Source organism: Otolemur garnettii, unplaced genomic scaffold (assembly GCF_000181295.1).
Source record: "Otolemur garnettii isolate 467f Iridium unplaced genomic scaffold, OtoGar3 scaffold00026, whole genome shotgun sequence".
Lineage (NCBI taxonomy): Eukaryota > Metazoa > Chordata > Mammalia > Primates > Galagidae > Otolemur > Otolemur garnettii.
Genome location: NW_003852421.1, coordinates 11,125,003 through 11,136,387, shown reverse-complemented (window position 1 = coordinate 11,136,387; position 11,385 = coordinate 11,125,003).

Sequence of the window (11,385 nt, the reverse complement as noted above, 5' to 3'; positions counted from 1 at the left end):
TTGGTTTCCATTCAGTTACTCAGGCCAAGGTGTGGGGAGTCACCCTGGCCTCCCCTCTTTCTTGCACAGCCCGCAACAAATCCAATGGGTCAACCTCTATTCAGACCCCTGTCACCTCTTATCACCCACTGTTGCTGCCCCCTCTGTCCTCAGCATAGCCTCAGTGAGTCACCTTTTGACACTCTCTTGCTCAAAATCCTTCAGTTCTTTCTTTCTTTCTTTCTTTCTTTTTTTCTTTCTTTCTTTCACAAGGTCTCACTCTGTTTCTTAGGCTAGAGTGCCCTGGTGTCCGTCAAACTCCTCAGCTCAAGTGATCCTCCAGCTCTAGCCTCCTAAGGAGCTGGGACTACTGGCATCCATCATGATACGTGGCTAATTTTTCTATTTTTAGTAGAGGTGGGGTCTCACTCTTATTCAGGCTGGTCTCTAACTCCTGAGCTCAAGGGATCTTCCTGCCTTGGCCTCCCAGAGAGCTAGGATTACAGGTGTGAGCCACAGCCTGCAGCCTTCAGGGCCCACCTGTTTCATTCAGAGGGTGCCAGTTGCTAAGTTAAATCCTCTCAACTCCAAGTCTGTCCTTCTATACTTGATGCTATGTTGTTGGGGCTGGGCCACTGAAGCCACATCTCTCCTTTGTTGGTGGGCTGCCTGTTGAGCTCAGCCAGTACGGGGGTGCGAGAGAGAGCAGAGTCTTGCTTTTTCTTGTGTTTGCTGTGGGTTTCCTGCCTGCCTGCAGCTCTTGTGAGGGGCACCCCAGTACCTTTGCTTCACCTGCACAGCAGCAGTTCCTTCCTGCAGCAGCAGATAAATCCACTGTCCAATTTTTCCATATTTAAGAACCACCCTCTTTGTTCCTCTCTGGGGACACCAGCCCTGGCTGCCATCCACCCTGTTGGAGATCTGGGATCTGGCCCCATGGGATGCTCCTCTGAGCGGCTTCATTTTGCTAATCCAATACCTCCCCCAGATCCACCTGCCCTTTTAGAATACCCCTCTGGATCTTTATAGAAACTCCTAGGAAGCAGCTTTGAAGATGACTTAGAGTTCTCTTTTTACCCTTTCAGTTATCTTGTTAAGATTTTATTCCTAGTAAATAGTAATTTGTATTAAATTAGCTCTGTTGAAATACCTGGTGTAGCTTCTGTCTCTTGACTGGGCCCTGACTGATGTGCCGAGTCAAAGCCGAAGTCCTTAAAAGGGCTCACAAGGTTGTAGGTGACCTGGCTTCCCACCTCAGCTCCCTTCCCTGTCTTCCAGCTCCTCTGACCCCCTGCTAGTTTGCCAACCCCCAGCCTTCTCCTGCCTCCAGGCCTTGGCCCTTTCTGATCCCTTTGCCTGAGAACTCTGCCCCACAACTCCTCTGCACAGGTTCTCTCTCACCTACTTGAGTGTCCCTGAAATATCTCTTCAGTGAGCCCTTCCCTGATCACCCTGCATGATCCACATTTCCTGCCCTGGGTGGTTCTTACCCTCTCGATCTGCCTTGTTTCCCTGTTGCCATCTGAGAGTCTATCTTTTACTTGTTTGTTGATTGCCTCTCTCCTCCTAGCTAGAAGATAACCTCTCACGAGGCAGACGCTTCTCCTACTTCAGTGATTGCTACATCCCAGACTGCACCACACTGTCTGGCACATGGCTGATGCTTGTTATGATTAATAAAATTGCAGTTTGGGACTCTCAGGACTAAGACTCCCCCGGCCCCAGGCATGGTACGGTAGTGGGGGGGATCTTAAAGAGGGGGTTGGCCTCATAGGAAAATGGCTGTGATTTCTGCACCCATGTGTGAGGGAGAACAAGGTTGACAGTGCCAGCCCCATAGTTTGCATCAGTTTGGGGTATACTTTTGAAGAAAATGAGTCTTTTCTCCCCTTCTTCGAAATTGCCATTGTTAGACTTGAAAAAACCTATAACAACATTAGGAAGCTGCTGAGTCTGTGGTATCTCAACTTTACCCGCAGTTTCCCTTCTGATTGGCTTTTGAACTGATACCGAGGTACTGTGTTATTGGAATACCACCTAAGAGTGTTACAGAGACTCAGAGGCAGTTACAAGCCTCATTTGTAATGAAATAGCCTGGGAATGTGGGTTCTTGGCCCTTTCATTGTCATCTACGTGGAGACTGGATCTGTGAGGGCAAGCCTGCTGTATGCATTGCTACACCTCACTTCTAAGATAGGGCTTAGCCCCCAATCCGGGAGAGCAAATAGCATTTTCAGGTTAGAAAGAGACAAGGGGGGCATTTTTTGATATTAGCAATTACTGGAAACCCAGTGTCTGAGGGTTGGAGGTTGAGTCGACCCTAAATCCAGTGCATTCCTGGCTCCACCCTGCCCTGTTGGGTGTGGGTAAGCTCCCTGGATCACAATGGCAGCTGCTGGGTTCTCTTTACCACGATGCATCTGTTCAGTCTTGTTTGCCTTGGACTTCAGCCACTCGGGTTTCAGAAGGTGCTGAGCTGGCCAATGTTCTTGGCCCCAGAACACAGGTGTGATTGGTGCCATGTTAAATGTTAGTGGCAATTATGGCTGCCGATTTGAAAGGAAGCTGAACATGCTGGCTTTCATCGGGTCAGCTTTGCTTGGCCACATGCAACTTTCCACTTAGGAAAATGAGCGCTGAATTCTTGATCCAGACAGACTCTTTCAAGGTGTTGTGTTTCTGCTCTCGGATAACTAAACAAGACAACCCTGTGAAGCTGGGTGCTCTCTGCACCGTCTTTAAACTTGGTTCCCTTTTAGAGGAGATTCTTAAACACACAAAATCTCTCACTGTAAGAGTTTAGATTTTTCTCTGTTTTGATTCCAGACTTTGCTCAATTTAGAGCTACTACAGACTTCGTTTATTGTGACATATGTATAATATATATATATATTTTTAAACGGATATGATCTCTCTCTATTGCCCAGGCTGGAGTGCAGGGCACAATCATAGCTCACTGTAGCCTCAAATTCCTGATCCTCCCACTATACCATATTTGAAACTAAAAATCTGAATTATGCTTTACCTTGTAAAATGTAGGGTGCATGTAGGTAGCAGGTAACGCGTAAGCACGCTTGAAATACCTAGTGCTGTCCTAGAGTGATAAAAACTGAAGGCTTGGTTACTGTCCTCAGGAAGCTTCTACTCTATTTAGGGAACTAAGAGATACACATACTTACATCTACAATAAAAGAAGCGTATATATAAGATTATAGTGTCTGTATAGATAGGATTGTTATAGAAATTCAGAGAAGGAACAGACAAACGTGGACTCACATTGGAGGGGAAAGGCTTCACTGGAATGTGAAGTGGCCTTGATAAAAGAGTGGGGATTGACATGGATCAGCGGAAGGGGAAGGGTGGTAAGGGTGGGGAGGCCAGGACAGGGTTTGGTGGCAGGAGCCTATGTGGCATCCATGGTATTCCGCAAGTGGATGAACGCTCTCCAAGGGAGTCATTAGGAGGGAGACGAGCAGATGGGAAGGACAGAGCATTGGAGGACACCCAACCTGGTTGGGTAGACAGGATATGTGCATTGAAAGAGATGAGCCAGACTGTTGTTTGTCCAATTTAAAATATTAAAAGATGACTCAAAGGAAGAAAGATCAGGAGTACTTGGCAACATACCTTAAACACCAATTGAAAGGTACACATAAGGAGTGCTTCCGGACCTCAGAGGAGGAAGGAAACACCTGGGGAAGGCTTTTCAGAGGCATGTTGAAGGGGAATAGCTTCTTGGGTAGGGGAGAGGAAGGGGCAGAGGCAGGAGGAAGGGCTGTAGGCAGAGAAAGGGGCCTCAGAGGTAAGGCTTGCTCTCGGAGGTCTCTGGGTCCCAGGGGAAGGAGATGGGTATTCAGCTAAGGTTGGAGGCTGACAGTGAGGAGGTCTGTAACAGTTGTGCTGGGGGATAGACTCAGGGAGTGGATGGAGGGACAATTAGCAGGTCACTGAGTGCCTGCCAGAGCCACGCTTTATCTGCATGGCAGAAGCCTCTGGGGGGCTGGGTCTGGGGTTATAGATCCTTTTCCAGGTGTGTTTTGTGGGGCTGACCTGAAAGCAGGGCCTGGGAGGATGAAGTCTTGGTTGCTGATGAAGGTGGTGTTTATGCAGCTGTATAAAGATCGGGCAGGCTCGGGGGATGGGAGGAGAACCTGCCGGGTTAGGAGGTGGCAGAGATGGAGCCGGCCCGGTGCTGAGGAGGTCTCTCTTATCAGCCAACATGGCATCGAGCTGAAAGGAGGACAAATGAGGGAAGCTGAAAGTAGCAAATTCAAGAAGAAAGCAGAATATTAAGTGTTTTCTTTATACTTCTTTACATAAAGGACGTTAGCTTAACAGTAGCATGAGGAACATGGCACTGATAAGACAATTAACTTAGAAGCTCTGGGAACAAACCATTCTCCAAACAGCTTCAGGTTTTCTTTGTTTTTTGTCCAAACTTATTTCATTAAACACTCTTTAGTTAATATTCGGACCAATTTTGTAGAGCATTGAAAGAGGAGGGATGAGACTGAGTTTGGAAACTCGGTCCCCTCATTTCCTAATTGTGAGCCTCTTGGGCAAGTGACATAACCTTCACCCTTAGTTCTCTCATCTGTAAAATGGGAATAACAATGTCCTTCTTATGAAGCTGTGGCTAAAATAAATATTAGGTTCCCACAAATAGGAACTACTATTATTTGAAAATTAGAATTTCGGAGGACTTTGTATGTTTCAGTTCAGCTCTGTCCATCCTTCCCACGTCTCTCCTGTTTCTTTCCCTTACTCACTTAGATTAGTGCCTGGTAACTGGAAGCTGGCCCGCATTTTGAACAAGTTGCTAATTATACCACTTTACCCATAATAAGAGTAGAAGGAATTAACCCCGTGAGCTGGAGCCATTTGGCAAGTCCCAACAATCTTCTTAGGCCAGTCGGGATCTTTCTCTTCTAGACGCACACCCACCGCTGTGATGACAATGTCCTCCCACATGGGCTGAGTCAGGGGTCACGGTATGCTGAGCAACGTGGCCCTTTGCTGGGAGGGCAGCGGTCAGCACTATTCAGGGACACGACAGTGACGCCATGGGAAGCAGGAGGAGCTCTACCAGCCCGACGTCTGTGTCAAAACCACGCGCTCCCTGAGTTGAGTTTCCAAACATAACTCACATCTGTGAAACATATCAGGGAACATTAAATGAGTCCAAGCAGGAAACAAGTTCAAATATATTTGGAAGATGTTAAAGAAAGAGAGAGAGAAAAAAAAAAAACCATCTCTGAGAAGCCTGATCTCACCTTTCACTTTTTATAGAAAACATTTTGCTGCTCTGGTTACGTCTTTCCTTGAGGTATATTAGCAACACTGTGTTCATTTGACAACTATGATATTTCCTTTTTAGTACCGTACGGAGGGAGAAGTTCAAGTTTCGAGTTCCTTGGCATAGGGGTTTGGCCAGGATTTTGTTTTCTTTGATTTAATTTGTCTAAAGCACAAGTGAAGACTTCAGGCGCTGAGGCCAAGAAGTCAGGCTTCGAATTTGCCTGAATCTTTTTGCCTGTGAATCTCAGATCCTCACCTCACTAGCCAAGTAGTAACGAGAACATAGGTTTACGGTGAAAAATGATCCTAATGTAAGCATTCCCAGTGCATGAATTGGATAAAGAGACTCGCCTTATTTAAGTTGTCTCCAGTTTCTTTGCTTCCTTCGCAAGCCCTGGAGACTTCCTTACTTGAAGAAGCCCCCAAAATGAACATGAAGCTTTGTGGTGCAAAAGTACTATGGCATCAAACTTCGCTCGCTAGACACAGGCACTGCCAAACTACCTATTCAGGTATAAATTTGGTGATTATGTGAGGAAGGGGAGGGGAAGGGCGGTTTATGGAAAGTTCAGAATAGGCATCTCTTGCTATTTGACCTCTTGCTATCCAAATTTTCCCTCTCAGAACTCAGGATCCCCATTGATTCAGATAACTCCATCGCTTTCTGAAACCCCAAGTCTTGCTTTCTGATAATCAAGAATCAAGTAATTTTCTTCCTTTCCACATTTGCGGCCCAAACACTCCCTAGGAGGACTTAGGAATCCAGTAAATTTAGATGAGGGATACTTTTCTCATCTTCCTGTTTATAGGAAACCATCCATTTATTGTATACAATTAGGAAAGCACAGCAAAGAAGAGAGATAACAAGATGACTCATTGTCAGAGACACAATTCTGAGCACTCATTGTCTGGTCATGGTTGATGTCAGCAAGTGAGGGATACATTTCCTTTGTCTCTTTCATTTCCTCCTCACCCTCCTCAACTCAGGGACAGATAGAATCCATGGGAATTAGAAAAAAAATAGTTGGTTGATAGCCCTGAATGTTCGTTTGGATGTCTGTTGGGTCTGGCCAGCATGGACTGAACGCGTTGAGATTTTCTCGTTGCCAGCCTTCTGCGCTGGCATCCGGATGAGGCCGCTCGGCTGTCTCTTGGTGGCCAGCTTCCGACGGCTCTTCCCAGGTGCTGGAGGAGAGTGTACTAGTGTGGTTTTTCAGGGTGACACTTGTAGCCACAGGAGCCGTGAAAGCGTGCGATCAGTCACTGATGCTATCTCGTCTCCCTACGGATAGACAAGGATGAAAACCATCTGGTTGAAATACAGCTTGAAATCTAAGCATCAAGAAAGTCAGAAATGAAAATGACGCAGAACTGATGGCACACGTTGACTTAACAAAATACATTTTGCCCCAAGTGCTCAAGAAATAACCACTCGGCTATCTGGTGTCCAACTGAGTGTGTGAGCAAAACAAAGCCAGATGCCGTAGATTGACTCCGAATCTTCCCTGTGCAACACTGCCATGGCGAGTTTCCTGACTGCACTCCTTTCCTCTAAATACACTTCCTCAGCTTCTTCTGCACTGCTTCTTGAGGATGCAGCCACAGTGAAAAAGCCAGAGGTGGAGAGTCCAGTCAAAGGCTAGGTAATGTAGATGTGTGCAAAGGCGATTCTCACTCCAGTAGGTCCCCCTGTTTCCCACCTCTGACCACAAAGGTCCATGCAATCTGCGATTCCCTCCAAAGCAGCTCTGTGTGCAGACCTTGCCCTCATCTGGATTTCTGCAAAATGGTATCACCTCTGATAGTTGCTCCCCTCCTGGTTAGGGTTCAGGCCACCACTGAGTATCCACAAGGCAATTAGAAAATGATTCTCCCTTTGAGTTGATGAATCTTCTGGGCAAAAAGGCAGATAGCGCCCACGTGTGAAGGAGAAAGAGCTTCCTTCAGTTGACTGCAGCATTGCTCAAGGCAGAAAGGGGACTTGGCTTCAGCTTCTGCGTGCGCCCTTTTGCAATGTATGGATCGCACAGTTGCACGTGGTAGCCCCTTTAAGGTAACTCAGCACTTAAGCAGAAAATATTCTGGATGAATTTCTGATCATGCATAGACACCTGTCTCACATGGAGCTCTGGGTCCTGCCCACACTCAGACCGTGCCTGTCCGGTGAGAGAGTCTGACTTACCTAGAGGATCATGTAAGCCAGCAGTCCTGCCCAGGCCAGAACTCTAGTCTTTGGAATTTTTCTATAAATCCCTCAGTTGAACTCAATTGAGATTTAATTTAGTTTTTAGGTCTTGGCAAACTGGATGCTGTGTGTTTGTGTAGGCTTGCACCATTTAAAAGGTTCTTGGAGTTTAGAACTTGCATGTAATTTGCTACATTAGCTTTGGGCAAAAATATTTGCTTTTTGGTCCTTTGTGGTTTAAATTCCTTGTCAGCACTGACCTGGCACGTTAGAGAGAGCTGTACTGCGGACTGCGGCAGGGAGAAGAGCTTAAGGGGGAGGGAGGGCAGCCTCTCAGACTGGGGGCCCTGCCTTGGTTGTTTGTTTTTGGACATTATATAATTGAGATTAGGAAACTGAAGCAGATCAGATGAAGCCTTTGAGGTTTGGATTAAGGTTGGAAAATTTTTTCTCCTGTACGTTGGATTAAGAAAAAGTATTGCTATAATATTTTTGGTTCAAAGGGACAGTCACACCATTATAGTTGTCCCAACACTCTAAAGTTTGGCCATCTTTGAGGTGAACAGAACTGGGAAGGGTTATTTCAACCAAAAATTTGGCTGACCGCTTGGATTTTTTACAGAAAAAGGTTACACTTTTCAGCCTTGGAGAATAGATTACCTAGATCCAACTAGATCTGATCCCTAGATACAGTCAGGTCTGGGTTATGATCAAGATACGTTCTGTAGGTTTGTTCTAAGTTGAATTTGTATGTAAGTTAGAATAGGTACATTTACCTATTCCCTGTAATTGCCCCTGTTCTTAAGTATGAATCATGTGTCAGGTGGATATTTGTAACTCAGAGACTTGCTGTAATAGCTTCTCTTTGTAAGGACAAGTTGTACGTAAGTCAGGTATTTGTAAATCGGTGACTGCCTGTATTCTTTCGGGATGATAAGAGGTAGATATTAATGCCCTCACTTTACACACAAGAGGAATAGTTGAGGCACAGAAAAGGGAGTAACTGGTTAAACACATGGTGACTCTCAAAGTGGCATTCTGGGGACAACCTCTGAGGTTAAATCCTGCAGCTATACTAATTTCAGTCTCTCTGTCTAAAGCCAAGGCTAACACTCTTGTTTTGATAGACTGTGAAATTCCTTTTTCCTGGTTCCTGCACCATTGCCAACCTCTCAGTTGAATTTTCAATCCCTGTGTGTGAGCACTGGAATGACACCATATGGGAGGATTAGCTTCTAAAGTCAGCATGGAAGGTGAAAATCTATTATAAATGTATTTTTTAAAACTCACCCTTAAGAAGTCTTAATTTGCCCATTTTGTGCAGCATACGTAGTTTCCAAAGTTGGTGTATACAACAATATGTATATGGCTAAGACTATGTGAGCAACATTTAGCTTTACATTGCCATATTGTTAAGCATTAGATGCCAGCGAGAGGCTCTGAGGGAGAGGCAGGAACGAGTAATTGACACCGGGCAGATGAGATTCACATTTTTCATCTTCTCTTGATGGGACGTTTGCTCTCTCAGTGAAATGGTTGGCAGAATCTCCCGCCTAACTGGAAATCTTTCTTTCTCTCCTCTTCTCTCACTCCACCCTATGTCTCTCTCTCTCTTTTCCTCTCTATTTCTTTCCCCTCAATAGACATAGCTGAATTTGTGTAAGTGAAATATGCATGTAGTGTCATTTTATTATGTTTCGCAAATGACAGCTGTGATCATGAATGTCATCATGAAATACATGAAAAAAGAAAAGGGAAATTCTTGCTTTGGGGTATTCATTAGCAGGAAAACAAATATAATGTAAATGTCTGTGAAAAGGGCAACCCCAAAGGGGTTACGACCCACAGGTTGAGAACTGCTTTAGGGCCTGAAGTTTCTGTTGGTAGGATTAGCCTATTGGACTATGGATGTATTGTTAGTGCTAAGTTAATGTTAAATTGCATAAACCGATGAGATCAGTGTCCTTTTGGGAAAATGAGATTAGTATTCTAGTCTGGGACGCGCTGCACCAGGAAAGCACTAGTTACGAGCAAGTATAACACATTTTCAAAGCATCGCGGGAAGAATTCTGCAACTTACACAACAGTACGGTGTAACAGGGTCTTTACATCTAAACCCCATTTTAGCAGACCATTTGTTGGCCGACTGCCTCTGATTTACCCCAAGGCATCAGTACTTTACAGCAAGGTGTGATGGAAGCCGCTGGAGTCAGGAACTTCAAAGAAGTCACGGACCAAGAGAAATCCCATTCTGGAAAACCTCGTTTCTGAAGCCACCCCCAAGGCCATCTGGGCTGAGTCGCTGTCTGTTTGCTCTCTGATTCCTGCTCTGTTTTTTATTGAGTGAAGCTGATCCCAGTGGACACCTTTCCCAAACTATCTCACCAAGAGTTTTACAGCAAGGTTTGGCCATTCAGAGTCACTGGAAGGTAGAAGAAGGGCCAAAGCCAAACCATTTTGCCCTCTCCTTTTCTGCTTGGTGCTGTACAGGAAGTCCTCGAGTCACAAACATGTGACAAACAGAGGCTATTACAGGGAATAGGTAAATGTACCTGTTTCAGGTTACATACAAATTCAACTTAAAGGCAAACCTATGGAACCTATCTCACTCATCACCTGGGGACTCCCTGTATTTTAGAGCAGCTGGGTCTCATCTGTGGCTCTAGCTGTTAGAGGACAATCCCTCCTGGTGGGCCACCCCAGGTCGGGCTTTTCTGACAATTTCATTTGGGTTTTTTATGTATAGGGAGTATTTTTTTTAAATTGACAAATAAAAATTATATGCATTAAATATTTATGGTGTACATCTGATGTTTTGATTCATGTATGCATTGTGAATGGTTAAATAAAGCTAATTAACTATGCGTTATCTCACAAACTTTTTTTTTTTTTTAAGCTCCTCTAAGACCTTTGTGTCCAGATCCCCACGTTCACTTTTCTCTATGGAGCTGCCTGATGTGGACTGGGTTTTATCATTGTTGCTGCTTGTCTGCATCAGATCATGACTAATGCCCATTCACGTTCCAGCCTCTGTTTTTAATCTTGTTCTGGGCCAGATGGGTTTATCCCTTGATCTAACCTTGGATTTGACAAAACGTTGGCTCCTCACGCACATCTGTCTATTGTTTTCCGGCCTCAACCTCAGTGCTTGGGTCCTACTCAGATTCGACAAAGCCATTCTACTCGCTCTGCCAGTGACTCTGATGCTGCAGCTCCGTCCCCTACACCTTTGTCTCTTTGGCCACAAGAAAGACATTATCTGATGTATGAGCTGCTGGATTTTACAGTCTCTATTTGACCCAACCTCCTGTCTTCACCAATGAGGTTACCGATAACCTAGAATGGGCGGTAATTTCCCCCAAGATCACCAAGTTAATGGCGGGGAAGGCGGAGAAAAGGAAAATTTCACATTCATGGTTAGATAAATGTATCGCCTTGTTTGCTATGACACGTGACGGGAATTGGAGGCGTGAAGACTGAAACAGAGATTACCAGTGACCCTCCTCACTGCATGCTCTTTGCCTTCAAGTAGACTTTGGCAGTGAGTGGACAGAAATACTAATTAATTAATTCAACTCATATTTATTGATTGTCACTAAAGGCAAGGCTCAATGACAAATGTTTTCCAAAGGACATGTATGATAGGAAATGACTATGTCCTCAAGAAACTCACTCTCTAGGAAGGAGTATAACATATACACCAATGATTCATATGTATGCCATGTAGAAAATGATGAACTCCACAAGAGAGGGGCAAAGAAAGTGATGTTTGTATGTGAAGGAGAAAGAAAGTTATTTCTGGCTCAGTAGTATTAGAGAACACGGAGCAGATAGTATTTAAAATGGACAGGAAAGCACAGATAGTATTTGACCACCTATAGCTGATGAAAGAAGCATTCAGCAGGAGTGATAAAAAACAAGTA